At 39.2% G+C, this 27,969-nt stretch overlaps 1 protein-coding gene across 7 annotated transcripts in view; it reads left to right on the forward strand.

The window, feature by feature from the left end:
- The window catches only part of MEIS2 (Meis homeobox 2), a 208,369-nt gene that overhangs the window by 16,640 nt on the left and 163,760 nt on the right, over positions 1 to 27,969 (forward strand). The window lies entirely within an intron of this gene.

The raw sequence follows: 27,969 nt of genomic DNA on the forward strand, positions 1-27,969 counted from the left end.
GAAGCCTAGTGTACTCTAGAATAAGTTTTACCATGGAAAACTCACCTACTGCACAGAGAGCAATTATACATTGGTAGGGATGAGTCTTCTGTAGCAAAAATGATAATTGAAAGGAAGATGCGTTATTGAATGTGGGCCAGGAAAGTGTATAGATTTTACTTTTTAATATTTTACGTTAGATAGTGTCTGATCTCCTAGGTCTATTTCATCTCTATTATGACTGTGTTTATGGCCACAATATTTAAGCATTAGACAGTCTTCCAGGTGGAGGACAGTTTAACAGCTTGAGCTGTAGTCTTATATGCCATTTAAAAGAGGGTGGTTGATGTAGGGTGAGTGCCTTCACTCCTCCAGGTTTCTGGCCACAGATTTTGGATGACTAGTATTCTAGAAGAGTGTAGAAACATCGTTTCTCCTAGGATGCCATTAACTGTGACTAGGTCCAAATTAGAATCTAGGTTTAACAAATTTGAAACTGATACAGAAATGAACACTACGAGATGGTAAATTGAGGAAGAACTTGCGAATTGTATTTATTTAGGCTTATATACTGTCTTTATGAGACCAGTTAGATTGCACCTAAGAAAACCAAACCGGAAGGCATTTTGGAGATGGCACGAACATAAATTCTGTGGATCTGCAGTGCAATGCCTTAATTGTGGTTCCATATCCTGGTGATGGACTTCTCGGCAGAGTTAAAGCTGGAAAGCTTTGAATGACTCCCACCTTTCCCCACCACCCCAAACTGCTATCACACAAAGGGTGAAATGTATCTATTAATAAAAACAAAACGCCCTAAACATTGTGCAGAAGAGGGGGGAAAGAGAAGCAGACTTAATGGTCTAATGAGGCTATCTTCCAAAGACTTGTTGTGTGTGAGGCTCGCTTTGACCTTTCACTTTGCTCAGGAGCCCAGCGCTTCATTTTTCACATTCTTGCAATTACGTTAACGCTTCAAGCATTTCTGACTCCAAGTCAGCTAGCAACACCAGGCATAACTCAACACTGTGAGTTTTTCTCCTCTCTGTAGATTCATTAACAGGTCACGAAGGTCCCAACTGAAATTTAAAACTGACTGGTTCTGTTGGGTTGGTTGAGTTATGGCAAGGGAGATAGCAGGAAAGGACCAGAGAGAAGGGGAGGGGGAGAGAGAAGACCCTGGGGTTTGGAGCTGGGAACAGTTGCAGCAGCAAGCAAGGCATGGAGTTTTATCATTTCGGTTAGTTTGTTTTGTTGTTGTTTTTGGTCAGAAAAGAGAAGAGTTCTGAGACTGACCCACTGAGTAAAAGTGATACACACAAACCTCTGTGTTGTGGGTAGCTGCACCCACTTATCCCATGCTGAAGGATTTGATCCCTGTAGGATTTTGTTCCTTTTATCATATCTCTGTGGGATTAAAGAATGGACATGGTAGCTTATGTGTACGAGAACTAGGAAGTCAGTCATTTTACTGTATTAAAGTGTGAGGGACAAAACAACTTATGATTCCTATAACACAGGGAACGCTTTGACATGGAGAATTTCCTACCTGGCTTACCACATCAGTGGTTCCCAAACACATGTTTAAGGGGACACTGTTTGTTACGGCAGACCGCATGTTGAAGGCCAGGCTTGGATGTATTTTGTCATACTCATGCCCATATGAGTCTTTCAAACATGTATTTAAGGTGCTGTGAAATTTGGCCCACTGAATTGTCCATAGTAGCTTTCTGTGGGAAAGATTAATTATCTGCTTCAGGGCAAAGTCAACAGAGATATTGACTGAAATCACATATGCTTATCCTAGGTTAAATCTTAGGGTTGATGTATAATGGAAAAGCTAGAAGAGAAATTTATGTTCTTAGCATTAAATATATTATAATGTTTCATTGGAAACCAAGTTTGTAGGTTAGAAAAGAGTTTTCTTGCTTATTCAGAATTTATTAGCACAACAGGCATATGGAAAACTGTAAAACGACTCAGTTTCAAAACAAATTATGATAAACAGGAAAAATAGGGATGAATTGTACTAAATACAATGTTTTCATACACATTTTAAATTAAACTTTAATAGCCATATGCTATAAAACAATACATGCATTTATGTTGCTTTATATTTTTCGTGAATATTTTTACTAAAATGATTCGTACACATCTTTGCTTTGGAACCTAAAAATACCTCATTTTATGACTTGATAGTGAAAGAGCTACAGTTACACAGGTGAAAGGTCATCTTTTACTCTCTAGTGTTTGTGCCACAAACCAAATGGGGGAAAAAAATCGAATTTTAAAAATATTGTAAGAAACAAACTTGGTAAAATATAAAACCCGACTTTACTATATCTTTCAAACAGCACATGCCTAGCAGTAAACTATATAAATATGAACCAGATTTTCATTCACTCTGATTTCTTTTGCTAAAAGCAGCCAAAGGGAGGGAGTTTGTCTTGTTAGTCACATTAGAATGAAGAAAGAAATCTGGTTTTTCAGGGATAGAATTAGGGTACAGACTGGGGACTCTGCGGAAGTAACTGGCCCTCTTTGTGTCTGGCTTCCCATCAGTAAAATGGGGCTTGATAATAAGGCTTGGGGTCCCTAATTCTGTACCTGCTGAGTCAAAAGCTGCTTTGTATTTCATTGTGTATTTTGCCAGAGTAAAGACTAGGAAGCAGCCTCCTTGTTCATAGAGCACTTTGAGAGCCTTAGATGAAAGGCACAATATATGTACAAAGTATTATTATTATTGATGGGTTTGTGTAACTCCCATTAACGCTGATGGGAGTTACGCATGTGAATTGGCAAGAGAATAGACCCCTCAGTGTTTAGAGCACATGAAATTTACATTTTTTCCAGTGCTGTAATTGAGATGTTGACAAATTGGAGAATATTGATGAGCCTTTGTTTTAAGTATTTCGTGCCAAGTTTGTTTTATTTTTCCTGGTTTGAACAATGGTATGGGTTCAGCAGCAATGAATAAAAAGGGTAGAGTAAAGATAACTTTGTATTTCAATATTTTGATGTGCCAATATGAAATAAATTGTCTTAGGCAAATGGAATATGCTGTTTTAATCATTAGCTATGCATGAAAGAAAAATTGATGTTGACATCTTTGCTGTAAAATCGTTGTAATGGGGCCTTCCTTACAATTCATTTTTGTAAAATTCATTTTGTACATTTTGCAGCAATTGAACAATCCCTGCACTGTGAATAGGCAGGATTCCCAGAAATACCGAGGCAGTTGGCCCAGTAACTGCTGAGCTCACACTGCACACCACACGCACGTTAACCATACTGTTGCCAGACCCAGTTTAACCTAAATACATTAGCATACTAGCATCTATATTTCTTTAATCTTTCAGGACACAGGGCTGTGCAAGCCAGCATAATTCCCCTCAACTCTGCCTGCCACCTATCAAACCCTTCCCATTGATGTCTCCAACTATGATCCAGGCAATAAGACTATTATTTCATAGCTAGGTATTTGTTTATTTATTATGCAGTTCTTTACCAATCATGGTGTCGAAATCTAAAAAGTACCCCCTTTATATTGGATGTGTTTATAGGTAAGCAAGCCTCTAAAATAGTATTAATTACACTTTTGAGTTTGTAGTGCATACTACACTTATGAAATAGATTTCTTCCCCACCCAAATATTCCAGTTATACATTTAAAGGAGGGAGCAAAACCTCAAACCAACCTACAGTGGATCCTGAATATGTTCTACTGGGATTTCTTATTCAGTCTAGGAAAACTCCGTCAATGGAATGTTTTCATAGTGGCGGCAATTTCTTTAAAATAACCCTAAATACAATATGACAGATGCCATCTGGCATAATCTTTTTCTAGTTGCTTTTAACTTTTATTTTTCCTAGAGCTAAGTTCATCCAAAACTGGTCACTCACTGTTATGCTACATATATGACATTTCTTTTCCTTCCTGTCTTCCTAATTGTATCAAAAAATTCTCTGAGAATATAATTGATAATTGAACATTCCCACGGAAAAAACTATTGTATATGGAACATTTATGTTGCATTTTTATTCTGTTCCCCCCCATAGAAATGAAATTAAATTCTTCTAATAAATAAATGCTCTAGGAGCATGTAATAGTGCCCATAAATGCTTAAAAGCTTTCTATAATTGCTGTTAATTTTGAGTAATTTCTTCCTATATGTATCAACTTACTTGAAAAACCCATAGTTGGGATTTCTAGATTTTTTTTAACTTAGTCATGTAAAGGGATGTCTCCTGATGCCAGTTAGAGTTTAATTTAGAGTAGTAATTAAACTTGAATACTGCCTCATAAACAAAAGATAAACAATAAACCAGCCACGTTCCCTGCTGTTTCATAGCTTTCTTTCCCAGATGTTTTAGCCTGATAATTTTTACACAGTGAACTACCTAACATGGAGTTTTGTGGACAGAGGTCGAAAATGAGTTTTCTTTCTTTCTTTCTCTCTTTCTCTCTTTCTTTCTTTCTTCTTCTTCTTCCCCTGCTTCTTCTTCTTCTCCTTTTTTTTTTTTTTTTTTTTTTTTTTGGGCAATCCTTTTTCCCTCCGAAAAGCAAAATGCAGAGGATTTTTCACTATTTAGATTTTAAACAATTCTGATAAAATAAATACTTAATGCAGATGTGCTTTAAAGATAACTCTAGTTCTTCTTCTTGGATATTGTTTATTTTTTTCTTCAAAACTTGTCACGAATGCCTTTTACACTTAGTGATATAAAGGGAAACACATTTTTATTTAAGTAAAATCTTGATAATAAGTCAGAGAACGCAAAGCTTGACAATGGAAAATGTTTCTTCTCACCCTTCCTCCCATCCCCGCCCCCTCCTCCCCCCCCCCCCCCCCCCCGCATCCCTCCCCCATGGCCAGCGTTGTAGACTTTATGTCTACACTCTTCCCTGGGCCACAAGGGTTTCTCTGTCCAGTTTTGGACCCTTCCACTGTCAGCCATGATCTTTCTAATTGTCAGGTACTAGTCTGCCGTTCAATGCAGAAGCCATGTTATTTTCACTGGGTGGGGTAATTACTGAAAGCTGAGAATAGCTGCACTAAAGACACAGGGATACTTTCATGATCCCATTAGCATAAGAGTGGGTAAATTATTCATGCCAAGTGAGGATTCTATGGGGAAAAGTATAGTTAATGCACATAGTTTTTAAATGTATCCCTTTCTGCTCTGAGACTAAATTCTTGTTGGAATCAGTTCTCAGACATTTACGGGAAAGCTCTGGTGGCGTGTTAGATGCAGTTCATCTCTCTCTGTTTGCAGCGCTCTCAATAGAGACCATCTGGCAAAGATCCAGAAGGTGATTAAACAAAATGATCAGCTCTTGTTGCTGTGTTACATGTCCAATACTACGGATTAAAAAACATGACCCACGACAGTCACGCTAACGTCATGCCGCTCCCCCCTCCCCCTCCCCTTTCCGTATAAGAATTCAGATGGTCCACAAATGTGTGTGCCATCTTTGTGTCCTTATGGCCCATAATCATGAACAGGTTGTGCAAATGGCTCTTTCTGTAGCACTGTCTGTTCCAGCAGCAAAGAAGCATTTCATATTAATTGGGTCAGTCTAATATTCATATTGACATGGGGAAAAAATTACTAAAATTTATTCTTATAGCAGACAATGACTATGTGTGCTTTCTGCCATGAGGGAAGTGAAATCTGACAACTGGCTTGTGCAACTGATTAATTTTTCTTGAAACTGGAGAAAATCAGCATGAAAAACTGTCATTCTCTGAAAGTAGCGCACAACCCTTTGTAACTAAACAAAATGGATTGGGTGGGGGATTTGGGGGAGCTTGTGGAAATGAACTCTGGTTTTAACGCCATAATCAGGGATGAATTTACAGGGCCATTCAGAGGAGTCCTCCCTCCCCATAAACAAGCTGATAATCACAGGGAAGCTGACTTCCAATTAGCTTTTCCTTCCCTCACACAGATCAGGGTGTTTATATGTCCTCCTTAAGCTTTGATATGTCACTGCTGAGTTGGTACATCTCATGTCACGTTCAAAAGTTTGGAAATAAAATGTTTTATTGTGAGGAAATCCTGCTAATCAGCAAGGTAATATTCAACCAATCATTTCACGATTGAGTTAAGGTAAAAATGCCAAGATCTGTGACTAAGGGACAGATGTATCTTATCTTTGGGGGTTTGCACCAAATGCCAAATAGAAATATAAATTGAACAAACCAGACATTGTGAGGAAGTGATTTGAAGAAATATTGAGATGAAATCTTGGAATGAACTGTATATGTATATTTATAACAATGCTGTGAATTGCTTACATGCCACATTTGCATATTATTGATTTTATTAAGGGCCAGTTTGATGTCTGTTAGCTAAGGCATTTAGAGAACACTATTATTATGAGGTTATTCAGAGATTATGCCTGACCATTTAATATTGTGGAGGTAGTCCTGCGACTAATATTAGAGGTTGAATTTGAGTGCAAATATCAAGAAAAAATAAAGAATAAGGCAAAAAGAAAAAAAAATTCTTAAAACCTACTTTAAAACATCATTGGTCCTTGTCAGCTCCTCTTTCTAAGGGAGGGTAAAACACTGGGTTAGAAATACAGTCAGGCATCATACTCAGGGAGGGGAAGTGAAGTTCCCCTAGAGTCAGTGCAGTATGGCAGATGAAAGGGACTTGTATAGCCTTGGGGGTCTTAAGGCTATTATAGGGCAACTCATGCTCTGTTATCATGCTGATTTTTCAATTGATTTTTGGCTGAACAGTACTTGTTGAAGCCCTCCAGAGCATCAAACACAGCCTTATGGTGCTATATGTTGTAATACATGTGTTCTATTTTTCCCTTCATTGTCTTTACTTTGCTTCAGAAGAATAGTCCATAATGATGCCATGTTATTTCCCAACCCCCCCCCCCTTCTTCTTTCTTCCTTGTTTCTACCTTCAGAGAGTTTCTTGAAATTCTTATTGTTTTTTTAGGGGCGGGGAGAAGGGGGAGGCAGGATTAGTGGGAGAATTCATCTTCCTATGTTGACATTTGTTTTTAATTTGGCCTTTAAAAATATTTTGATGTCACAGCAGACAATAATATAAACCATTTTCATCTACCAAATTTATCCCTCAGTAGTTTTGAACTATTCACTCCCTTTCTAATGACAAACAAGAAAACAACTATGAGACTTCACTGAAATCTAGTTCCTCATTAAAATGAAAGTGAGCCATTTTAGTAGCTCTTGCTATACAGCATTAAGATCCCTCAGTGGGCTGAGAAGCCAGGTCTTGAAGAGGGAAATGATGGAGGGAAATGTAGAGAAAGTGTGTCCCTGTCTGTCTTCTGCCTGGGGGATTCTTACTGATGAAAATCCAATTCTCATATCAACTTCTCCATGAAGCCTTCCTGATTTGCCCAGGGATAGGCCTGTGTTCCCTTCTCTGCACCCCAATGGCACTTTCTACTTCTATCATAGCATTTTTCACATTTTGTGTTATAATTATCTGGTTCCTGGTCTCTCTGTCCGCTTTTCCACTGCAGGGATTATCATTTATTCAACTGTCTAGCAATATTAGGTCCACTTTTGAATCAGTAAACAAATCCTCAGATTTTGTTTTGGTTTTAATTTTTTTTTTTTTTTTTTTTTTTTTTTTTACATTTATTCATTTGTGAGACAGAGAGAGAGCACAAGCAGGGGAGGGGCAGAGAGAGAGGGAGACACAGAATCCGAAGCAGGCTCCAGGCTTTGAGCTGTCAGCACAGAGCCTGACACGGGGCTCGAACTCACATACTGAGAGATCATGACCTGAGCCGAGGTCGGATGCCCAACCGATTCAGCCCCCCAGGCGCCCCTGTTTTGTTTTGTTGTGTTTTGTTTTGTTTTAAGATGGACAGGTTAATTGAAACCTTGTTCTTATTGACTCTGTGATGTACACCTGAACATAAATGAGCTATTTTGAATATATTGATACATTTGATCAAATGCTATTAAATCCTTAAGAGATAATAGAAATTGTTTCCTTCTACTGAAACTTTGTTGTATACAACACTGCCTTAAATAAGTCCATGAATCCTGAACTCAAACTTAGAATTCTTTTGGTTATAGGTAGGCTCTTAAATTTTCAATTCTTATTCTAAGTAGTATTTTAAGATAGTACCTAAAATAGGACTTGTCTTATTTGTTCTTAATGCTGTCTTAAATTATGCACATAGAGTCAGAATTTGGAGATGGGGTTTCCTTTCATTATGTTATTTATCTTTACAAAAGTAAGTATGTAGATGTATCTTTTAATGTAACGGCAAACCTAATAAGGGAAATTGCTTAATGTGGTCAATAGTTTCCCATGATTAACTCAGGGTCCATTTTGCTTGTACTCCTTGTTTAGGATGAGATTGACCTTGGGGGAAGTCATTGGTCTTCACACACAGGTAAAGAGTCTGGAAGTAATTCTTGAATTTTAGGCCTCACATGCTTTTGTTGATTTTCTACATATGTCGTCCAGTTTGTTCATAGTTTGCTTTTGAGCAAGTATAATTATTTTGGATGATGCAACCAAAACCTTGTAGTGAGCGTTTTTTCATCTGCCTGATGTTCTGTCTAGAATCTTGGATTGTGAGTCAAGAAGCCTGTACTGTAAGGTCAGGGTTATACTAAAAAGGGCACAGACTTAGGAGGCAGAGATACATGGGCTCAGGTTCCAGTTTTACTCAGTATCTGCTAGATTCAGTTTCTCCATCTGCAAAGTGGGTGGAAAACTATTGAGCTTCAAGGTCGTTCTGGAGATTATATTAAGTGGGATTCCATGTGTTAAGCATATAACATTGGCTGGAAACAGTGATTGTTAGTTCCTTTATTCCCCTGTCCCCCTGTCCTAGGCTAACACTAATTAGCTCTGTGGCCTTGGATGAGTCTCTTAATGTTTTTGGACTTTTGCTCATCTGTAAAATAGGACTGAATTAGATGATCTTTCATTTTATATTATTTTTTTTATTGAAGTATCGTTGACATACAATATTACATTAGTTGCAGGTGTACAACATAGTGAACTGACGATTTTATACATTATGCAATGCTAGCTTCAAGCTCCAGGAATCTAATGTTTACATTCATGGGTCTTATTTTTCACTTGTGCATTTTATCTTTAAACAGGGAGAGAGGCTGCAAAGTTTTGTTTGTTTGATTGTTTGTAATCGGGGTGTACCATGAGTATTTTTACTTCTTTGATTTTACAGGCTAGCCATAATATGTAGTGAGATAATAGTTTTGTTTTGTTTTTTTCCTGCTTTTGTTTACCAGGAGAGCTTATATTCTTCTCAGCTCATCAAGAATATAACTAGCCTTTAGAATTTATTTTCCAAGGGTGGTAGAATGTTACGATTTAGGCATAGGACACCTAAGGTGGTATATTAATATCAGATGACTGTTCCCTCAGCGAAGAATGAGGTGTATTTTGTACACAGAGCAACTTTTCCATTATCTAATCACCTAGAAGCACTCTGTTGGAACTTCTGTACTTCACAAGTAGAACAATAAATGATAATCAATACAATGGCTGAGACTGTACCCTCTCCTGAAACATATGCCAAATCATTCCAAAAAGTGCAAATAATTTTCAGGAGAATTTTAGTGTTACGTATACTTTACTGGGTCTTAATGATGTTTAGACTGATAATTTATAGAAGATGTAGCTGATTATCTTTTAGTCAGAGTATTTCCTTAACCAAAACCCTACCCCTCGCTACCAGTTAGAGATGTTACTGTTGCCTCAGAACCAAGCGTTCATTTTTTTTTTTTAAGTTTGAAGATTTTACAAAAGTAGACTAGGAGTGTAAAATTTCATATTTCTTCTTCCAACTAACATTTATAATAAATGCCATCCGCTAAAATAAAACCTCCAAAATTTCTATGTACTAAATGGGAATGATGAAGAAAAGTTTTAGATAAATCATAGATTATTGAAAGCCTGTCAAATCTACCTCGTTGGGGTCCTTTTATGACAGAGTGCTTGCACTGGGCCTACGTGTAGGTACACACACCTGTCTGGGGGCAGGAAGCTCTCCCTCTCTCAAGACCTCTTCTAAATAAATGTATGCTGCTGAAATTCACTAGCCAAAGCTCTTCAGTGAGCAAGGCACTGTGGATGTAAAAATATGAAAATTATAAGGCTCCCTGCCTTCAATAATTGACCATCTCCCAGGAGACACCACATCAAGTATACAAATAACTCTCATGCAAGGAAGATACTCAGTTTGGGGGCACGGATGGAGCAAGGCTTGTTGGCGTGGGGACAGCACATGTTGTAGAATGTAAGCTCTGGAAGCAGGTAGTTTTGGAGACTCATCTCTGCCCTGCTGCTTCTAAGCAGCAGTCTTTCTCAGTGTTAGTTTCGTCACCTGTAAAATGGGAGTAATAACTAACTCACAGGGTGGTTGTTGGGACTAAATGAACATTGAATTTTTAAGAGTCTAGGTTGGTAACTAATGGTGGGACACCCCCCCCCCCTCCAAAGATCCCCTTCCTTCAGCATTTATTGACCATATAATTAGTGCCAAGCCCTGTCCTAGATGCTGGAGAGAGAAAGCAAGAAAGATGCAGTCCCTCTTCTCTTTATGCTTGTTAGTAACTCAGAAACGTAAACAGATATATGTGTGTGCTACTAATCTGGCATATAACATATAAGTTGTAAGGTATTAAGTTATTTCAGATGAGGGAGTAATTAATTCTGTTGGAAATCCGTGTGGAAGGCTGCACAGGATTGGGGGAGGTTTTAAAAGGTTTTGATGGCCTTCAGTGGGTGTTTCAGGTGAACAAGATAGGGAGGTTATGGGGAACAGATGGAGTAGCCAGTTGAAAATCCCTGAAGTGTGAAGCAACGTGGTATTTTCGAGCAACAGCCAGACTGACATTGCTGTTTGTGTGAGAGAATGCATGGTGAAGAGGTGGCTGGAGAGGCCAGTGGGGGCTGTGAGTGAAGATCCTTGTTTACCACGCTAAGAAGCTTATACTTAATCCTGTGGAGCACTGTTTACCAAACTTTCCTAGTGATAAGTAGCTCCGAAGGGGCCTGGAAATACAGATTCCCAGGCCCCCCTCAGATGCACAGAATTTAGAATCTCCGTGGGAGGCCCTGGGACTCTGAATATTTAATACATGCTCCAGGGTAGCCTAGCTCTGGGATGTAGGGAACCCGTTAATTGAAGAAAAAAAGAGTTGTTGGTGAGATTTATGTTTTCCAAAAAGCTCTTTTAGAATGAAGAGAATACCTTTGAGGGAAACAAGGCTACATGTGGAATAAGGGTTCTTAGTTGGGAAGACAGACAAGGGCTGAAGTAAGACGGTGGCAGTGGAGATGGAGGGGAGAGGATAGATGGGGAAATGACATGTAGGGTGAAGTGAAAAGTAATATGCGGGCCTCTCCTGTGGTGGAGGCTCCATAATCTAGATAGTTTTCTTTTTCCCTGGTGTGAGTTTCAAAGCATGGACATCGATCAGCCAGTGGAGAAAAGGAGGAAGAATATTGCATTTGCACATGTAAAGTTGTTGAAGAAATATGTGATGCACGTTGGGTGAATAATGATTCTTTGGGGGGGGGGGGCACAAGGTACTTACAGGCAGGACGGCACCGTGGTTAAAGATGTGGCCTTTGGCATTGCCTGCCTGCCTTTAAATCCTCAGATCTGTCACCAGTCATGGGTGAGTCTCTAATTTTACACTCTGTTATCTGTGAAATGGGAATAATAAATAATATCTAACAGATTTTGGTGGGGTAGAGATGAAATGATAGGATTTATATAAAATGACAGTAATTTTATGCTTGGTTCATAGTAAAGAAAACACTATAAATATCTTTTAATTAGAGGTTGCTTTTAAAGTAGCTATTTTTTTCTCCGATAATAAACAATTAAATAATTAAGTAAAAGCTGAGAACTCACCCTGTACTATTGCCATTGTAATGAAGAACCTAAAAATGAAATCCTGCATTCATATCTAGGAAGTAGAAGTTAAGGGTATAAAGCTGGAAGAGGAGTTACTTGCCCTAAGCCTCCTACCAGCCCCAGTTTCATCTAGTTGGAAGTAATTTCTTTCTTCTGCAGTCCCATCGCACATTTTTCTGAGTCTCTCTTCTGACAAGCAGGTTTTGTCTGTGTAATAGTAATTGGTTGTGTGACTTCTTTCTTACCCTCTTTGACTGTAAGATTGCTGAGGACAGTTTCCATGTCTTAGGCATCTTCCCTTTCAGCCCCCGCTGCCCCATTGTGCTATGATAACATAGGAGGCCTTCAATAATTGTTATTATTATTATTATTATTATTATTATTTGAAAGGAGGATTGGGTCCATATTGTGAAGGACATTGAATAGCCTGCTGGGGAGTTTGTGCTTGATCTGGTAGGTAATAGGGACCCATTGAAGATTTTTGAATGGGGGTAGTGACATAATCGCCTTCCTTTTGAATGCCAATGACGAATTCTCCTATGTCTTCCACGGTCAAAATAGCAGACCCATATACTTGCCTGAAATACTGTCTGTTTGAAAGAGTGGATAATCTTTGAATGAAGAAGCAAATTTCAAATAGCTTTAAAAAAAAAAAAAAACTCTGACCTTCTCTCTAAAAGTAATTTAAGCACTTAAAGTATTGTTATTCACAAGGTTTCCTATATGTAACGTTATTCTGGAAATGTATACAAGGACATATTTTTGTAAATTTTGATAGCATTGCCATAAATATTAACAGGATTGCCTCTATCTTCTTCAATATTTGGAGAAACAACTCCGATGATATTTAAATAGACATTACTTAAAAAAAAAAAAAGGACTTTGTGGTTAAATAGATTGAAAGCTAGAGTAGAGCAGGGTTTCCTCTAGTATAGGAATTTTCAGATTCTCTGATTTGCTAATGTGCATTTTAAGTCCACAAGGCGTAGAACACAGAGCTGCTCAGCCTCACTTACCCACTGAAACCCTTCTGTGCACCATCTCTGGAGACCAATCTTACTTGGAACACACAGTGGAAAACAGTCCTCAACTCCTTCTTCCATTGAAGTACTTTCACATAGGGCGTAATATCCTAGGGAGTCTTCCTAGATCTTGTATTTAAGAGGTAGATCAACATGGGCTCAGGATCAATTTCCAGTCATATAAAAGGCAATTTCCTCTATGGTCAGAAGTATCATGGGGTTCAGCTCTCCCTGTACAGAATGTTCTGTTAACCCAGCTGTCTTTGTAGTCACCCTGCATTGTATTAGTCAAACAATGTGCCAGTAAATATCTTTTGAGTGATTCAACACAAGCACTTTTGGTTACACCCTCAAAAATTTATAAATGGGGATCCCAACAGAATCCTGTTATGAACTGTGTTAATACTTAGCTTGATAATTAGCATATGGCATACTTTCCTTCCTCAAGAGTAAACTTTTTCTTTCTTTTTTAAAGTGGCCACTGAGTTGGAGGCTGGATGGTAAATCCATGGAGGGGGGAGGAGAGGAGGAGAGAAAACCATCTTTCCTCATTTGGGAGTGGATGGCTTGGGCCCTCCTTGCTTCAGATGGTGAGCTATGGACTGAATACACTGTCCATTGGGAAATTTCTGGGAATCAGAGCTGCAAAACGCCTACCTGCCTGCATCTTCCTGTTCTGGGATTTCTAGTTTAGCAAACTCTTAGAACTGGTTGCCACTAGGCAGGTGTTACATCTACCAGCAATAGAGTTTTCCATAACTCATCCTTATTGTTGGAGGACGCTGTTAGACATTCATGGGCAGGGGCATTCTGGAGATCTAGAATTTCAGCCCTTTTTGGTCATCAAATGAGAGGAAAGCCTTTTGCATTACTATGTTCTACTCCTGAGCATTGTGGCAAGGTTACCCACGTGAGTATGTCACCCCCTTTGGGGACTACAGGAGAGAGAATTAGGGGAGGCACACCTTGGCTCTCCACCTTTGAAACGATCAAGAAGAAGTTAGTAATATCACTACCACTGTTTTTGCAGTATGGTGTGAAAAAGCATGATTTTTGTCTAGTTTGTAAAGGAGTTTTTCTATGAGATTTTGAACTTGTTATAGCAATTAGCTCCGAAAATTGCAGCATCTCTAAAGGATGTCCTCTTTATTTTATAGATGGGAACATGGACATATTTGGAGAGCCGATGATCTTTAATATCATTAGTCAACTTACAAACCTGAGAGTAAAAGTACAGGTTTACTGTTCTTTATCCGCCCAGGTCCTGATGCTTCTACGCACATGAGCTATGTGTCCCCACATAGTTATCAGCCACTTAATGGCATTTTTTCTCCATGTTTCTTACTCTAAATGGAATTCTAGTTGCTTATTTTTCTGCCAGTATACAGCATGGGTTGCTTTCAGCTGGCAAAAAAAGGGAAAAAAAAAAATTGAACCCTGGCTGAAATAAAAATACACTGGAAAGTAACGTGTCAGACTTTGGGTATTCTTACACATTGCCGTATTGCTCCATATGTTGGACATTTAAGACAGAAATATCAGGGAAGCTTCCTGTGGAATGTTGTCAGGGACCCCTTGAAACCTGCTGCTTTGTAGGTGAATAGTGAAAGTTCTGAGTTCATGAACATCTTCTTGCCCCATACAACATCACTCTGGAGATAGCAATCTCCGAAACTGTGATGTTCTAACTTTTTCATTTGCATGCACGTTTTATTTGCTTAAACTTACTGGCTTCTTTTGAGTCAGGCCACCTGATAATATTTGCTGAGTTTTTATAGTACCTTCCGAGCAAGGTGAGGGAAACAAGGGTTGAGAAATCAGCCTTGATTACGTTACAGAGGGTCACTTACTTACTGCTAGCTCCTTAGATCAGCTCTCAGTATCGCCCTCCTACTGGCAAAGTGCTGTGTACATACTTTGTGATAAATACATTGGTTGAATAAATCGTTGTTGCCATTTGGTTAATAGCTAATAATACATCGCAACGTAGTAGATGTTGTTAGCGCTGACTTCAGGTTTACTCCCTCATTGGGCATATCGGCACCCAAAATTGTTGAATTTGTCAAGGTGTCAGTCACCAAATCTGTGATGCGTTCATTAGAATTGAGTAGTCAAAGGTACAAGAAAGCGGGTACAAGGTTATGACTGGAGATCCTGCCAGTGCCTCCAAGTTTAAGGGAAATGTCCCTGTGCTTTATGGAGAAATTAGAACTCAGAATTCAAAAGTTTGTCACTTTGTTCATTAGAACATGAGATTAGACCTTAGTCTGAATCCTGCCTCCCACACATGGTGTGACCTTGGGTGACTTATTAATTTCTCTAAGCCTCATTTCCTCATTTACAAAATGAGAATTGACATACCTACATAGAAACACTGTGAAAATTAAATTAGATAATGTATTGGAAGCTCTAGGTGGTAGGCCAAATGGGAATAATAATAATAATAATAATAATAATGATATGATCACTGGCTCTCTTATTAGTTTTGGTTCCATAACTTTAAGTCTGTATCACTTTCTGTAAATTCTTATTTCAGGATACAGTACAATATGATTTCTAAAATCTGAGAATAATTGCTTAAGATACTGGCTTCTCTATTTTCCCCTGGTCCTTGTCCTTTCACACAAACATACAAACAGAGACAGGATTTATAAGCAAAGAAGCCTCAGGAAAAGGGGATGAAAATCTAGGAGAAGCATGAGGCCCAAATTCTCAGATTCTTGTGTACCAACCCTTGGTGCTAAGTCCCATGCTGTCCCACTCTCCTTTTTTTGCACTTTCAAGTTTTTATTATCTACCTGACGGCCAGAACGGGGTGAGCTCAGCCTCCTCGAAGCTCTGCGTGGCTCTTGCAATTAGCTCCTTGAGAGTGCAGTATGGGGCAGCTTTGGTGAGGTCCCAAAGTTACAGGTTCAGAACCCAGAAAGGAGGAAGGAGCCTGAGCAAGGCTCCAGTCTTAACTTACCTGGAGCCCAAATCCTTACCTCGTAAGGCAGTTTGGTGGAATGCATGAGGCGATCGTGTATGCCTGGTATGTAATAACTATCTATTCGATGTTAGTTGCTGATAACATTATCATCTATTTGAGCTCTCACAGACTTACCTCACATCTCTGTGTGATGAGGATGTTAGGCGGCTCCTGGGCCTTTTCCAGCTCTAACATGCTCTGTCTATTAATTTTTAAATAACATCTTTCAGAATCCAAATTACATCTGCAAAGTGGTACCTTACGTTTGCCGTTACATTTCTGTGTGTTGGTACGTTTTTGCATAATCTTTCATTTGATTGTCCCAGAATTTCTCAGGTCTAGCCCCATTTTCTGGAGAGGAGGCTTGGCCTGGGAGAGTTTCAGTTACTTGCCTATCACCATAGCTAAAGGAAGCAAAAGAACTAAGACAAGGCCATTTAATTTTTTAACGTGTTCTTTACCTGCAAAGCGTGTTTTGCATAAAGAGGCACTCGGTTCGTAAATGGTGTAAAATTTAATGAAGGCAACTGACTGTCCTGAGAAAGTCATTAAACCCCCATGTCATCTCTAATCAAAAGGCTACCACCCTTCTATTATTTCTTTATTACAACATTTTATTTTTATTTCTTCAACTTAAACGGGAACCTGAGCGCTCATGTGCCACATGTTAAAGATTCTAAATCAGTGATTTATGCTTTGAAAATGTGACTTTTTTCCATCTTTTTTTTCTTTTCATGTATGCTGGTCAGATCTACAGGGTCACTCTTTGAGTACAAAGGGGAGACGTCAGAAATGAAATCGGCACATTCTAAAGGCTCTGTCCTCTTCTCCATGTACTTAGAAATGGGAAAGAATACAAGAGGTGCTGAACCATAAAATAATGAGACTCCTTTTCTTTTAAGAGTTGCCCAAACTCTTATTCCATAATCGCCAACTTCATATCTAAATAAATAATGCTTGTTTGTATTTTACTTTTTGCTCTTTGCATCAAACACCCATTGGCATTGGGGATCATAAGAATTGTGCCACCCAAAGAAAATCTACCAATTCCTTTAGTAAGATATTCAACTGGATCAAAAAATTGGAAAGTTGGTGAATATTTCATATTGTGGGTTTTCAAAAGATACTTTTGTGTGCATAAAAAGGCTTTCTCAAAGCTGTTCATTTCAATTTCCTTTTTAATTTCCTCACCAGCATCACTTAATTACCCATGCTACCTCCAAGACGTGCTTACTAGATGGGCTTAAAAAATTAAGTCAGAGTGATTTTGTCTCAGCTGTAAATGGGCCTAGCATCTTGTTTTTATCTGGCTTGAAAATATGGAAGCAGTAAAATAAAACCACACTCTCTGAGAGGCACTTCTGTAATATTCAAATCATAGTGTCAGTCACATGTATTGTTCACATTCTTCAGAGCTCCCGAATTACTTGAAGGTATCCTCAGTATCTGAGCAAGTTATTTTCTGCCCACCACAGAATAAAAGAGAACCAACCAGAGCTTGCCTTTCTCTTTGGCAATATTTTTTCTCTAAAGGATTTCTTGACACTCTCTTTAGTTCTTGACTTCCAGGGATATTCCTGACAAATCTCCGGAGATGTATTTCAGTGCCTATAGTAGTGTCAAGAGCATGAAGCCACATGCCCAGATGCTATGACCTCACATGTGATTGCCTGTAAAGCACTCGATAAAGTGCTTCAACTGCAGCCTGCCTGGGGGCTTCCGGAACTTATATTACACAGCTCTGAAAGGGTGTGCTTTGAATTGGGACCATGTGAGTAGTTCTGATCTATAGTCCACCCAGTCTCGAAAACTTCTGGGCAGTATTGGGTCATGAGTGACCACAGGAATGAGAATATTAAACATCATTTCAAAATCATGTAGTATCCTAGGAACGTATCTTAGGTTCATTGTAGCTTTTTATGCTTTTGTAAAGACCTACAAAGTACGTTGTAACTATGTAGTTATCTTTGCATTCAACGTTTCAGTGGGAATTAGTTGCCTAAGAAATGATAGAAGACAATAGATAATTTATTCCCTCTTTAGAAATGTTGTACTTGTTTGTTGATTTTTACTCTGGATTGGGTTTGTGGTTTAAAAAGAAGTTAATCCTGACTTTCTTAAAACCTATAGAGTTTCAGGATTTCTTAAAGACAATAGCCTTTGATACTCCAATCCAATAAAAATTTTCCACGCGTAAGTAATTTCCTGTATCCTCTTCTGCTCGAGTTCTGGGACAGTGCTGATGGCATCTAACCAGTTAACATTAAGTTGAGAGTCAACTAATTACTCAATTATTTTAACTAATCAAAATAAAAGTCTTTATTTCATTTTCTGGACCAGTATGAAAGTGACCTAAATGTGTTTTGATTTCTCAATTCACCTTGCCTTTGTAAATGTATTTTATTGTGTCAGTTAGTATAAGGATCCCCAATAGGACTCATAATGTCTCTTTTCCTCTAAACTTTTATACATGATAGAAATCTTATTTGGTTGCTATTGTGGATATTTACACTATTAGAAATTTCTGTACTATTTTCACATAATTACACAGAGACTTCTTATCTGCATTTTCTGCTAAATATAATACCTCTATAGTGGCAGTTTTTGTTTGCAGCCCTGAGAATAAGTGGCTGTATACATAGTCATCTTAATTTCCTACTTTTCAATTTATTTTGATACACTATATGGAGATACAGATGAAGCATTTTTTTTTTCTCTTTTGATTTCTTAAGTTTAGAAAAAATATTTTATTTTGGTTGAGATGCCATAACAAGGCCTCACTGGGCCTTAATATCTTTACTTTTTGCTTTTTTATAAACTAAATACTCTCTTCAGAAATCACTAACTCACCCTGGAGTCCCTTTGATCAAGTTTTTCCTATATTGGATAGCAACAGATTGTTTTGTTTCATACCTTGACCGGTTCTAGTCTAAGAACTCTCTGAGTCAAGGGGTACCTGGGTGGCTCAGTTGGTTAAGCATCCAACTTCAGATCAGGTCATGATCTCATGGTCTCCTGGTTTGTGAGTTCGAGCCCCACATGGGGCTCTCTGTCCCCATCTCTCTCTGCCGCTCATACTCTCTCTCAAAAAGAAATAAAGATTTTTTAAAAAAGAACTCTTTGAGTCAAGCAAGAGTTTTAACTCTACTCTTGCAACTCAACCCTCATTGGCTGAAGATGTTTCTTCTCTTTACAGTAGTTCATTTTTTGTGGCCTCTTTATAATGTGGCATATGTTATTAGGGAAGGGAAAACCCAGTGTGATGCATAAGCTAATTTCTTGGTTAGGGATTTTAAAGAGGGCTGTCTGGGATCTGATCATTATCTTTCCAGATGCCAGCTTTGTTTAGTAATGCTAAATCTTTATTATAGCCTGAGACTCAGTTCTTCTATTTGAGTATTACTATTTTTGGACAAAAACAAAAAACAAAAAAACAAAAACAACTAGATCAAGGCAAAGTACCTATGATACATATATCCAAATGTGGCAGCAGTAACAGGATCATCATCATTATCACAGCTAGTGTTTGACAACTACTTTATGCCAGATACCGTGCTATGGGTATTTAGTATAATTTAATACTCATTATCTTGTGTAGGCTTTTCAGTTCAGGTTTAGAGAAACTAAGTAACTCTCCTTTCTTTGAATATCTAGAAAGTATGCAGGCCAAGATTCTAACTCCAGTCTCTCTGACCCCAAAACCAGGTACTTAATCACTTGGCCACACCCTGTCTATAAAAAGAGGTATCAGTTGTATCAGATACCTGTCATCAGCCCAGAAATTAGGGCCAGAGGTGTTTTATACCATTCTGAAAATTTCAGGTGCGTTTTGATATTTTCTGTCATATACCCAGACATTTCCCTGAAGTTGTTTTGTGTATATAGGGCATAATAGTATTGGAGAATAGTATTGGAGATAAGGCTCATTTCTAGAAATCTACCCTCTAAATTTTGATTTGGTGGCAGATTTCTAATGCCATGTATAATCTTGGAAAATTATTGATATTATACAGAATTGGCATCTTACCGCATTTCCTGAAGGCCACACACAACCCTACACACCTTTTCTGATATTATTTCAAGAGTCTAGTGATCAAAGTTTTCTAAGGCATTATCTTAATGACTAGGGTGATGGTGAAGGCGCAAAAATCACTGGTTCCCAAATTTCTCATATATTTCAATAAACATGATTAGATCAGTTATATTAAAAACCTAACGTTTAGTAGAAAATCAGTATGGTGCATGAAAGAATTAAATGGAAGAAGATATGTTTGCGTGATTTCTTCAAGGGCCCTTATAGGTAGCTTTCATACCATATAGTTGTTTTTACCAGGATAAACTTGGAATTTGTGAAGGATCTGATTGGAATTTCTTCCAGGTAATTACAGAACATGGGTATTTTTAAAAATTTTTTTTCAATTTTCTTGACGTTTTTTATTTATTTTTGAGAGGCAGAGAGAGACAGAGCATGAGTGGGGGAGGGGCAGAGAGAGGGAGATCTAGAATCTGAAGTAGGCTCCAGGTTCTTTTTTTTTTTTAATATAATTTATTGACAGATTGGTTTCCATAATACACCCAGTGCTCATCCCAACAAGTTAGGCTCCAGGTTCTGAGCTGTCAGCACAGAGCCCAACGTGGGGCTTGAACCCACAAACCATGAGATCATGACCTTAGCCAAAGTCGGAAGCTTAACCAACTGAGCCACCCAGGTGCCCCCATGTATATATTTTTTAAATTTTATTTATTTATTTTGAGAGAGAGGCAGTGCAAGTGGGAGAGGGGCAGAGAGAGAGGGAGAGAGAGAGAATCCTAAACAGGCTCCGAACTGCCAGCATGGAGCCTGATGTGGGGCTCGCTCCCCTGAACCATGAGATCATGACCTGAACCAAAACCAAGGGTTCGATGCTTAACCTGCTGACCCACCCAGGCACCCCCAGAACATGGGTATTTATTTTGATTTTAAATACTGACCCATTAAGTCTTCATAATCATAAGACAAGATCACAAAGTAAGAAGAGCTTAAAGTTGCAGGTTTCAGTCTTTCATGTGAAAAGTGTCCCTTTCTGATTCTTTGACCCCATCCTTGGTGTCTACCTTCCCTTCTGTGGTCTTATATTTTTATAACTAAAGCTCTTTGTTGATTTCTGCTGCTCATTATTACAACTTTTGACATTGAAGAAAGGACACATTCTCCAATAATTTTCCTGGCCTACTTTAGCAATCCTACTTCTTCTCTAAGAAGATAAATTAGAGGTTAGAATATATCACATTGTAATGATACTTAGGTCCCTGCCATTCTTTCTTTTTTTTTTTTTTTTTTAAAGTTTATTTATTTATTTTGTTAGAGAGGGGGAAAGGGGCAGAAAGAGAGGGAGAGAGAGAATCCTAAGCAGGCTCTGTGCTCTTAGCACAGAGCCTGACGTGGGGCTTGAACTCATGAACTGTGAGATCAGGACCTGAGCCAATACCAAGAGTTGGTCACTTAACCAACTGAGCCACTCAGTAGCCCAGGTCCCTGACATTCTTATGTAGGGTGGGCATCAGAATTATCCCAAGGGTGTCAGTGGGAGGAAAGACCACACTGTCAGGTCAAGGCCACATGCAAAGTGTGCTGGAGATCACACAGTTCTGAGTCATAGGTCACACTGACTTACCTGGGGCATATGGGTCTGTGGAAATTCTTTGTGACTTTTATTTTAACTTGTTACTGTTGAGGCAGAGTAAAAACCTTTTTTCGTAGGCTTCTGAGCAGGTTGCTGACACTGAGTGTCAGGGGCCACAAGTTCTAGTCTCAGCTGTAATTTCCTTTATGATCTTAAGCAGTTCACTTGGAGAAATAAAATGCCTTATTTTGAATATACAAAATTGTATTGATTCCTTTTATATCCTGCCTGCTTCTTTTAAGCGGTTTTAAAACTTTTTCAAAGCTCTTTTAAGATGTTTTATGGCTGCTATTTTATTTATAGTGAGAGATCCAGGTTTCAAAAGTTAAGAGGAAATGCTACACTTTTGAAAAGGGTTTCAGAAAAACTGGTTTGGTGACTATAAATCTTAGTTTCTCCAGCCATCTCCCAAAAGGCCCAGAGTTGCTGCCTCCTTGTATCGTTTCTTTCAGAGAAATGATTTGGTTACTTTGGGATTTTTAAAAATGTTAATTGCATATATTGAAATGAGTCTCTGATGAGTGATTTGACAAGGTAGTTGTGGTGACCAGCTACTTCTGAAAAATCTTCATGTTATTTTGAGTGTGGATACTTTTGAAATTAAGAACTCTAATATGTAGTAGTTGGGTAGTTTTACCTGAAGACCTGTGTGTAAAGATGTTTCACAGATGCAGGTGCAGTCATCATTTGATGTAGAATTTTATGGATTGTAGATTCTAGTCTACTTCCTGGGCTAGATGTAAATTAGCCATCTCTGCCCTTGAACACTTCCACCGTGGGCTCGTGTGACCTTCTCCTAGGACGTCTTGATATATTGTGATTCTATAACATAGCTTCTTTTAATGAGGCACCCCAGTCTCTTCGGCCCCCATCTCCCAACTGTTGGATTCCTTGCTCAGTGTTACACTTAGAAAAATATTTGTGTACACCCAGTGGGAAGGCCTGTTTTGGCTTTAGTGATGGAGTGCCTGAAGCTGAAGTCCACGTTCAGGTAAAGTCGTAACAGGAGTGAAAAGTGCAGGTGTGGATAGTCACACCCCCAGAAAGGGTCAGCTGCATGTCTGTGCACAAGTCTAACCATGCCTATTTACAATTATTAACTGTGGGGGTGCCTAGGTGGCTCAGTCAGTTAAGCGGCTGACTCGTGATTTCTGCTCAGCTCTTGATCTCACGGTTTCATGAGTTCGAGCCCTGCTGGGCTCTGCACACTAACCACAGAGATTGCTTGGGATGCTCTTTCTCTCCCTCTCTCTCTTTCTGTCCCCCTGCAACTTGCACTCCCTCTGTCTCTCTCAAAAAAAATAAATAAACTTAAATAAATAATTAACTGCATCATATATTCTCTGGAGGTAATTCTTAACTCTTTGGTTAATTTCCTTTCTCGATTGATAGGACTGCAAACTGTGTGGTACTCTCAAAACAGATGATAATTAAATTCATGCCACTCATTATTAGGCACCTATTTTCTTCCCAGATTACTTCAGCAGATAAAACATGATTCTGAGGGGTGCCCGGGTGGCTCAGTCGGTTAAGCGTCCAAATCTGGCTTTCACCTCAGGTCATGATCTCACGGTTCATGGGTTCCAGCCCTGCAGCAGGCCCTGCGCTGACAGCTGTGGAGCCTGCTTGAGATTCTTTTTCTCTCCCTTTCTCTCTGTTCCTACCCGTCTTGTGTGCTCTCTCGCTGTCTCTCTCAAAAATGAATAAACATTAAAAAAAAAACAACATGATTCTGGCCCCAAAGTTTCTATTTTTAGGGCCATTCACTGCAGTTATTAGAATTGTATGGAATCCTTGCATTCTCTAGCTGATGTCAAATGCTAAGTATCAGATACAGTCCCAGAAATGGTGATAAGCTTATAAGTCATTACAAGATCATAAACACGTTCGTTTTATTCACCTTGTTTCATTGGATCCCACCCAAACTTCTATAAAAAGTTCAGATGCCAGTTTCCTCTCCAGCATGATCTATTTTTTTCGTGTTCAAGTCTGTGTCATAATTGTTTGATGTATTTTCAGTTACCTTCCAAACACCCCAAGAAAAAGGCATAAAGCACGTGTTCCAGGGTTACAGATACTAAACTGGCAACTTTGGCACACAGTAACTTCCAGGAACTAAAATGTCAATGTAGAGCATGTGCTTAATTTAACAGCCCATAACACTGTTTTTAGAACACTGAAATACCTACCCTAAGGAAAGCTTATAAAACTCGGGTCTTTAAAGTTAGTAGATTATACCAAGTAAAAGTACACACATTCTCAAGAATATGCATTTTTGTCAGTTCCCGTTTATCCCAAGGCAGCTGAAAGGGGACATGTAAAGGCCCCAACTAGGAGTTTTGAAAAATGTACTTTTGGAAAGTTTGATAATTAAAAACAACAAAGGAGAGATGGTACATTTAGGAAAATCCTGTATATCTGCCAACTTTAGTATCCTAAAGACATGTGAGGACTTGGATCCCACTTCTGAGGGTAGTTAAGCTTTTTGTGCACAGATTACTTTAGTTTTTTCTTTTTAAATGTTTTTTCATTTTTGAGACAGAGACAGAGTGCAAGTGGGGGGAGGGGCAGAGAGAGAGGGAGACACAGAATCCGAAGCAGGCTCCAGGCTCCGAGCTGTCAGCACAGAGCCTGACGCGGGGTTTGAACCCACGAACTGTGAGATCATGACCTGAGCTGAAATGGGACGTTTAACCAACCGTGCCACCCAGGCCCCCCAATTCTTTAGTTCTTATAAAAATTTATCAGTGTCTTTCGATTTTATTGCTTAGGACTAGGCCAAATAATTTGAAAGTATCTCTAATTCTTTATTTCCCATATGTAACATTTCAGCCATGACTTTATTTTACTCTTAAATATGTAATTTATAAATAGAAGCAATGTTGATAGACTTGTTTGACTCCCTTCTAGAAATAAATGACTCATTTTGGATTGCATGTGAGAGCTTCAAGCTGCTCTAAGTAACAATCAGTGACAATGAGAAAATCGTTATATTATTCATCTAGGCAGCAAGAAATTTAGGGAAAAAAAAAAAAAAAAAAGCAAAGCCTGCTTCCCCAGTAACTGAGACCTTTTATTTATAATGTTGATGGCAAACTTCAGGCTTGCGTGAGTTCTGAAGGTTGAACAAAAAAGCATAGTTCTCACCCCCACGTTTTGTTTTTGTACCTTGTCATACACTATGTACACTGTTGGTCATTTGAATGTAACTGAATGTACATTAATGAAAAAAGACAGCTTACATTTTAATATAAATTTACAAAGGATTCTGACGTTTTTCTAGATTGATTTCTCTATGCGTTATTTCTTATTCACTCAAAATACATGTGTTTGCTTTAAAAATGGTATTTTCCTTTCGAAAGAAATCCCCTGGAAAAGGAACATCTCTGTTTTCTCTTAAATGCAGGAAATCAACATCACCCCTGGCAGTTATCTTTCCTCATAATATGGGCCAGTAAAAGTGGTGGAATTTTGACCCAAATGATCTGTGAACCCTTTGCTGGATGAATTTGGTGCCCATTGCTGCCCTCATTGTTTTGAAACTGAAGAGAAGAACAGGGGTGGAGGGAGGAAAGCACGTTTTTAACTTGGAAATTATTTAGACGTGCAAAGTTTGTTTCCCAATGAGGAAAGAGCTTTGTTAGCAGTGACTGCCCAGATCACATGATGCAACCTTTTGACAACCGAGTGTCTGCTGGAGACGTCTGTGAGAGATGACCTTTTGACCTAGGAAGGAATGCTGTGAAGGTGGGGAATGTACTCTCAGCTCAGGCCCCGAGAGAACATGGAAAACAGTCCCTGCCACTAAGCTCCCAGGAAGGATCCTAGCTTAGTTTTAGTTTTGAGTTTGCTATTAGATGATAAAAACTTGAAGGATTCTCCTGAAATTGGTCCAGACCTTTACTATTACACCATCTGAAGTAGAGTTAAAAGCAGCAAATGACAGGAGTTCCCCTATAAATGTATATTGCAAGTGTGTCGAGAAATCACCTGTGTTCTTTCCACCAGCCCATGGCTGGAACATATGTCTTTGACCTGCTTTCATGCAGGGAAAGAAGCCTATGCACGTTGGTGTGGGGGCCTAGATGAGTGTGTGGGGATGCAGGGGGTGCAGGGCAGGTAGAGAATGAGTCCATTGCTCTAAAAGCATTCTCAGTAGCAGCGATCTTCGTAGAAACAAAAATCCATTGTGCGGGGCTGTAATCTGAGAAACTTTCTGTTATCACGCTTGTTCTACTCACCAACATTGATCCCAGTACATGTGACCCTTTGAAAAGGAGCACCATGTTGGCGATTCCTCTTATTACTAAATACCATTGTGTTTATAATGGCCATTTATATATGGTTACACTCCACGCCCGTTTGGTTAATAGGCGTTCCCAAACTCCCTCATGCCACCTGACCGGCACAGCATATAGACCTTGGCCTCTCGATTACTCTCTTTGCCCTGTCTTCTGACGTTCCTTGATGTCCTCTATGAGAACGAAATAGGGAGCTTAGCGTGGCTGGAAACAGGGTAGCACAAATTCTATGGTGGAATGAGGGGGAGGGGGCACAAAAATGCCTGGCAAAAGCCTTGAAGAAAATAGGTTACTTTATTTTATTTTTTTCCCCCCAGCTCCACAATATGTCTGCATGCTTTAGCACTGATTTCTCAGCTAGTTGGGTCCCAGGAGGCCCCATTGAGCCCTGTACAGCTCAGGGAGTTGCAGCTGTAGAAAATGCGGGAAAAAAATGTAGTTTGTATGAATTGTTCTTTACCTTGGTTTGGGTTCAGAATAGCAGCTGCACTCCGACTTTGTGTGTGACAGCACAAAGGCCAGCAAAACTGAAAAGCAAGTCAGCAAGTAGAGAGACAAAAGCAGCGATCAGCTAATAGAGCTCCACATGGCCTGACTAATTTATGAGAAAAAAACTGTTCTGTTCATTGGATCAGCACTCTGAGGAGGCAGGTGGAATTGTAGGAAGTTTTCATTGACTCTCCTGAGCAACTAAGGACGCCACGAGAGATTCTCCTCAGTTTGAACTTTATCAGGGTCTACGCTTAATCAATAGAGTATTGGAAAAAGAATTAATTACTAAAGCAGAATAAAACAGCTGCATTTTAAACTAAGGATCCATCAATTCAGTAATCTTCCAGTTACAGGCTAGGTGCCATGAGGATTTGAGTCTATGTAATGAGGAACCCGGGGAGTTTCCTCATGAACAGGCTGGGAATTCACATTAACCTATTTCAGCTATTTGTCATGAGTACAACTCATTTCTCCTCTCCTGCATTACAATTTGTATTTTATGTACTGTGGAACCCACGAAATTCCCACATTCACGGGAGGGAGCGCGTGAAGGCGGAAATCATTGTCACCCTGAGAAAGAGCCTTAACCTTGCCCGGCCTCCTGATTCTCCAGAGCTGTGGCAGGAGGGCAGGAGCGGTTCGGAGCCCGAACCCGCTCCACTGTGTTCCAGGTGGGGGTCAGGGCCCGCCTGTTGAAGACACGCTGGTTTGAACCCAGCCTGGAAATGTTTCATCTATAATTTCCATAATGGTGGATTTCAAGGAGGGCTGAGGAGGGTTATGGGAGATGAATTAGGTTTTTAGTGAGCTCATTAGGAAGCCAAACAGAGTTGAGACGGCGAGGCGGTGAGCGGGGCAGTAATCAGTTCTGCTCGCTTTGTTCCTTGCCTTCGGGACATTTCTCGAAAACTTCGTGGCGGCGGGGGCGGCCGCGCCTGTGCTGAGCAGAGGCTGCCGTCCTGGCGGCTGACTTGTTGATTTGTAAACCTCTTAATTCATTTTTTTTTGTTCAATTTAATCTTTTCTTTCTGAAGGAAAATTAGTTGAATGTTAGCCCTCTTTGCACTATTCACCTCTTAAATTATGCTCATTTTGAAGAGCTTGTTATGCCTGAATAAACATGAAATGACTTGGCATTTTCCCATCAGAGGCACACCCATTTTAACACCATGTATTTACCATTCCTGGAAATGTCTCATTAACTTCTGAAAATCTGCGAGCATGATATTTTGGGCTACTGTAACACACCTCTTGGCAGTCACAGAAGGCAGTTTGGTTAATGCCTCATAATATCCATTTTTATTCTCAACATGAAGAAAGACTCTCTATAGAAAATTGATGCAGTTTGCTCTGCTAATTTTCATGCTCATTCCAATTAATTTAACATGACCCAGATTTTCTTCCTCGGGCTCATCCTGACTAATTAGTAAAGCAACACCTAGAACAAGTTATGTTTAATAACACTGAGGAACACTAGTTGTGAGTGATTTTGATGCTAATAAAGATATTCACTGATGGGACAGATATTTTATGTCAATTATGGTATGTAATTTAGAAGTCCCAATGTGCTGGTTGGAGTATGGAAAGGCTAGCAAATCACTATGGGAGATAATAGTGTTTTTATGACTCCT

Source organism: Panthera tigris, chromosome B3 (genome assembly GCF_018350195.1).
Source record: "Panthera tigris isolate Pti1 chromosome B3, P.tigris_Pti1_mat1.1, whole genome shotgun sequence".
Classification (NCBI taxonomy): domain Eukaryota; kingdom Metazoa; phylum Chordata; class Mammalia; order Carnivora; family Felidae; genus Panthera; species Panthera tigris.